The sequence below is a fragment of the Medicago sativa genome, chromosome 7 (genome assembly GCF_051527215.1).
Source record: "Medicago sativa cultivar Bolivia chromosome 7, Bolivia_mono, whole genome shotgun sequence".
NCBI classification, from domain to species: domain Eukaryota; kingdom Viridiplantae; phylum Streptophyta; class Magnoliopsida; order Fabales; family Fabaceae; genus Medicago; species Medicago sativa.
Genome location: NC_140755.1, coordinates 29,690,285 through 29,696,203, shown reverse-complemented (window position 1 = coordinate 29,696,203; position 5,919 = coordinate 29,690,285). Strand labels below are relative to the sequence as shown.

General features: G+C 37.1%; 1 non-coding gene across 1 annotated transcript; it reads right to left on the bottom strand.

The window, feature by feature from the left end:
• Positions 1-3,371: 3,371 nt before the first annotated feature.
• Positions 3,372-3,478, bottom strand: LOC146905473 (small nucleolar RNA R71). The gene has a single exon (XR_015020962.1). It is a non-coding gene; the product is annotated as a small nucleolar RNA R71 (small nucleolar RNA).
• Positions 3,479-5,919: the final 2,441 nt, after the last annotated feature.

Sequence of the window (5,919 nt, the reverse complement as noted above, 5' to 3'; positions counted from 1 at the left end):
CAAAATTCCCAATTTAGTCCTTTATGTTTCGAAAGATTCAATTAGGTCCTTTTAGTTTGACAGAATTCCCAAGTTAGTCCTTTAATTTCAAAAGTTGTAAATATGTCATTTTAGTTGATACACTATTTAACCATTACAGTTGATAAACTATTTGACCATTACCCCTACTGTCAGTCTCCGTTTAACTGATGTTGATATAGCCGTTAAGTAGTTGACTTGGATCAAAATGCAGCCTTTTAAAAGCTCGAGGATGTCAAAATGCTATGTTTATTGGTCACAAATGATCATTTATAGTGCTAGAAAGATAACTATTTACAATAACAAATGTCTTTCTAGCACTATTAAACGACATTTATAGTGCTAAGATGATCATTTGTGACGATCAAACATAACGTTTTGACACCCTGAAGCTTTTAAAAGGCAACGTTTTGATCCAAGTCAACAATTTAACAGCTACATCAGCATCAGTTAATTATTAACTGCCAACAAGGGTAATAGTGAAATAATTTATTAACTAAAAGGACATATTTGAAACTTTTGAAACTTAAAGGACTAACTTGGAAATTCTGCCAAACTAAAAGGATCTAATTGAAACTTTCGAAACTTAAAGGACTAACTTGAGAATTCTGTCAAACTAAAAGGACCAAACGTGATATTTGGCCTTAAAAATATTAATAAATTGACAAAAAAGTAATTCCTAAAAAAGCAAGTTTAATGAAATATTTTTCATAACATTTTATGTTTGAAGACTTCTCAAAATACTGTAAAACATAACAAGTTGAAAGATTTTCAGACAACTTTAATGAGGTTGACGAAAATATCATTTTTCTTAAAATAGTTTGTTTAAAGAAAATATTTTTTCTTTAATGTCTTTAAGTATTCAAAAGTCCTTAAATTTAACAAAATGATGCATAGGAATTTTTTTTTCTAATAAGATTTTCTGAAACATTTTTCATTTTGTGGCATTTTCTAAAAGTAGTTAAATATTTTTCATGAAAGATTTAAAAGATCTCGGTAGAGCACACAACAAGAGTATAGATTTATCTTCATCCTCAAGATGCACCTCAATGTTCTCCAAGTCGTCAAAGATTTTGTTGAACTCCGTAAGTTGCTTCAGGATGGTCTTTGACACCACCATCTTGAATGAGTAGAGTTGTTTCTTTAGGAACTGTCGATGAGCCAAAGACTTCGTCATATACAAAGATTCTAACTTTGACCACATCGATTCCACGTTTGGTTCCTTCTCTACCTCTCTCAAAACTTTATCCCCGAGACACGGTCTCGGTCTTCTCCGCTTGTGACATGGTCACCGATAATACACCTTCACCCTTGAAATCTTTCACAGACTCTTGTTATATTAACACCGCTTCCATCTTTACCTTCCATAACACCGCTTCCATCTTTACCTTCCATAACCCATGGTACTTGATTAGCGTTTGATCCTTGCCCCAAGGTGGGTGCCAAATGTTGTAAATTCGTTGAAAAGCAGACCAATACTTGATGTGTGGAGCAAAATAATCAAGCAACCAAAATAAATAGATGACAATTATAAACACAAGCAAAAGGAGAAAACAATGAGAGAAAGAGAGAGAACACACTAAATTTGTTTACCCAGTTCGGTCCAATACTGACCTAGTGATGAGTCATAGATTAGTTTATTTATTGCCTTATTTAGTTTAGTTTTATTTTAGATTTGATTTTATTTTATTGCATTTTATTTTAGTTTAGAATATTTTACTTCAAATTGTCTTTTATTTTATTTTAGGAATGAATATATGGTGGAAGGTGCCTTGGAGCAAAAGAAAGAGGACTGGAGCAAAATACAGCGCAAGAATACGAAGATACGGGGCAAAAATATGATCTCCCCTTACCAGAAGCTTGGCACGGCCCGTGCCAACATGTGGCACGGCCGTGCCCGTCCCCAGAGCCTCTTTTGCTGCTTTTTCTTCGGGCCCAAGTTACCCTGTTGCAGCTTTACTGTTTTACCCTTTTAGTTGCTTAGTTTCTAAGTCGATTGTAAAGCTATAAATAGAGTAGCTCTCCACCATAAACAATCATCCTTTACTTTGTTTATTTTCAGTACTATTTTAATAAAGTCTTTATTTCGTTTTACTTTCTTCCTTGCAATTTACTTTTATCGCATTCTCTCTTCTTCCCCCATGTCTACGATGAACATAAGTGAGTAGACTTCTTTGTCTTGGGATCATTGGATAAGTCTAATGACGTAATCCGGATCAAGCCAAGTCTTAAACCTTAATTAATTGTTACCCTAATTCCTAATCTAAATTCACCGTTTTAAACATGAATTAATTATTATCAAACTGTGGAAGCGAACGCGGAGGGTTTGATAATGGTTAATTCATCATCACAGATATCAATTCATAAAGCGAACGCGGAGCTTTGATATCCGAACAAGTGAATTTAGACAAGGTTTGCGAAACATGAGAATAGTCTAGCAAACCTTGGGACGCATAAAGTTTCGATCTTCAAGGGTCCCAAAGGCAATCACCCATGAGAATAGGTGTGGTTGTTGGAGGGATACACTCACTGACTTCGAGAGGAGCTGTGATATGCTAAAGAGAAACTTGTCCTTAGTAATTAGGATTAACGTTTAATTATAAGTTTAAGGCTTGCTTGTGAAAAGATTCGTTATTATGATGAACCAATGATCCCGAGGCTTTTTAACATCATTGTTATTTACTTTCAAAAACTGCACTCTCCAACTTCTTAATTCTTTCTCCTCTAATCAATATCTAAAGGCTAATTAGATTGACCAACTCCCTAGCGGAACGATACTCTTACTTACTACTATTACTTCGATAGGCCGTGCACTTGCGGTTTGGCCCTATCAAGTTTTTGGCGCCGCTGCCGGGGAGTTAACTAATTTGATTAGCTTTTTCTTAGTGATTAGAATTCTCTCTTCTTCTTTCTCTTTTCTTTTTATTTTTAACTTTTTCTTTTCCTTCATCATTAACTTCTTGGAAAACATAAAAATAATACCAAACATGGCTGAAAGACGTGCTCTTAAAGAATACGTGACCCCTTCAATGGGAGAGCCATATGCTATTATTGTGTATCCAACGGTTGAAGATGAAGATTTTGAAATTAAGCCTGCCCAACTTAAAATGGTGCAGCAAAATTGTTTTTCGGGATCCCCCGATGAGGATCCCAATCTCCACATCTCAACTTTTTGGCGGCTCACCGTAACGTATAAGAAAAACCAAGAAACCTTGAGACTACATCTCTTCCCTTTTTCTCTAAAAGATAAAGCTCTCAATTGGTTCCATTCCCTAAGAGTTGGTTCCATCACCTCATGGGACCAATTGAAGCGTGAATTCCTCATCCATTTCCTTCCCCCATCAAAAATTGGCCAACTAAGGGCAAAGCTTTTTCAATTTACTCAAAAAGAGGGGGAATCTCTTCACGATTCATGGGGACGTTTTAAGGATATGCTTAAACTTTGCCCCCTCCATGGACTAGAGGAATGGTTGATCATTCACACTTTTTACAATGGTTTATCTCATGCTACTAAAATTTTTGTTGATACAGCTGCAGGCGGTGCTCTGATGAACAAAGATTTCGAAACAGCCTACGCGTTGATTGAAGACATGGCTCGAAACCTCTTTCTATGGACTGATAAAGAAATCACTACAAAGTCTTCACCCTCCAAAAAGAGGGCAGGTATGTACGAAGTCTCTAATTATGACCACCTTGCTTCTAGGATTGATGCACTAACCCACAAATTTGAAAAACTTAATGTTAGTGATACTACTCCTACATCACCTTGTAAAACATGTAGTGAATGCAAACTAGGTAGTGTTGAACAAATAAACTTTATTCAAAACAACCAAGGGATAAGTCTTGACCAAAGCCCTAATGAAAATCCCTTGGTTCAAAGAACAACACCACCAAGCTATGCTAATAACCAAGAGGTTATTCAAAAGTCTAATCTTGAACTTTTAATGGAAAATTATCTTCTTAATCAATCCGAGCAGCTCAAGGAGCTTGCAAATCAAACTAGACTTTTGAATGACTCTTTTGTTTCACTTACATCAAAAGTAGACTCTATCTCCTCTCACAATAAGGTCTTAGAGGCTCAGCTCTCTCTAGTTGTTCAATTTTGCCAACCTAGAATGAACGCCGTTACACTTAGGAGTGGTAAGCAATTAGAAGGCCCCTTAAGAGTCAAACCTAGTGAGGAAAAGACTAGAGAACCGCAAGGTGAGGTGGCTGAAGAAGAAAGTGAGAAACCACAAAGTGAGGAAGTTACACCACCCCCCTTCAAACCAAAGATTCCTTTCCCTCAAAGATTTGCCAAGTCTAAGCTTGATGAGCAATTTAAAAAGTTCATTGAAATGATGAATAAAATCTACATTGACGTTCCTTTCACCGATGTCCTAACTCAAATGCCCACCTATGCTAAATTTTTAAAAGAAATTCTTTCAAAAAAAAGAAAAATTGAGGAAAGTGAAACGGTGAACCTTACGGAGGAATGTAGTGCCATTATCCAAAATAAGTTGCCACCCAAGCTTAAGGATCCAGGAAGTTTCTCTATACCTTGTGTCATAGGGTCTGAAATAGTAAAGAGGGCAATGTGTGACTTAGGAGCTAGTGTCAGTTTGATGCCTTTATCTCTTTACGAGAGATTGGGATTGGGGGAGCTTAAGTCAACTAGGATGACCCTACAATTAGCGGACCGTTCCCTTAAGTATCCAGCTGGAATCATAGAGGATGTCCCTGTCAAGGTAGGAGAGATCTATGTCCCTACGGACTTTGTTGTGATGGAAATAGAGGAGGATAACCAAGTACCTATACTTTTGGGAAGGCCCTTCCTTGCTACCGCTGGGGCTATAATAGATGTTAAACATGGGAAATTGGAATTTAATGTTGGTAAGGATACTGTTGAATTTGAACTTGCTAAACTAATGAAAAATCCTTCCATTAAAGACTCTTGTTACATGTTTGATATAATTGACCATTGTGTGAAAGAGTGCCCTTTGGCATCAGCTACACATGATGGTTTAGAAGTATGCTTGGTTAGTGATGCAGGTACAAAACTAGATGAAGACGCCAAAGAGTATGAGAAGATGTTAGATGGAACTCCTCCTATGGAAAATGTGGGCATAGAGGAGCTAATAGGAAAAGAACCAACCCCTTCACCAAAGGAAGCACCAAAGGTGGAGCTTAAACCACTCCCACCAAGCCTGAGGTATGAATTCTTAGGCCCTAACTCAACCTACCCTGTTATTGTGAATGCAAGCTTGAATGAGGTAGAAACTGAAAAATTACTTTATGTTCTCAAGAAATACCCTAAAGCCATAGGTTATACCATTGATGACATTAAAGGAATAAATCCCTCATTATGTACACACAGGATACTACTTGAAGAGGACTATAAGCCCTCCGTTGAACACCAAAGAAGACTAAACCCTAACATGAAAGAAGTTGTGAAAAAAGAAGTCTTAAAACTCCTAGATGCAGGTGTTATCTATCCAATTTCTGATTCTAAATGGGTTAGCCCGGTTCAAGTAGTACCTAAAAAGGGTGGTCTTACAGTTATTAAGAATGATAAAAATGAATCCATTGCAACTAGAACCGTCACCGGCTGGAGGATGTGCATTGACTATAGGAAGCTTAACAAAGCAACCCGCAAAGATCACTTCCCACTCCCCTTTATAGACCAAATGTTAGAAAGGTTAGCTAAGCATTCACACTTTTGTTACTTAGATGGCTATTCCGGATTCTTCCAAATACCCATTCACCCTAATGACCAAGAGAAAACCACTTTCACATGTCCCTTTGGTACCTTTGCCTATAGGAGAATGCCCTTTGGTCTTTGCAATGCCCCCGCTACCTTTCAAAGATGCATGATGTCTATTTTTTCCGATTTTGTTGAAGATATAATGGAAGTTTTTATGG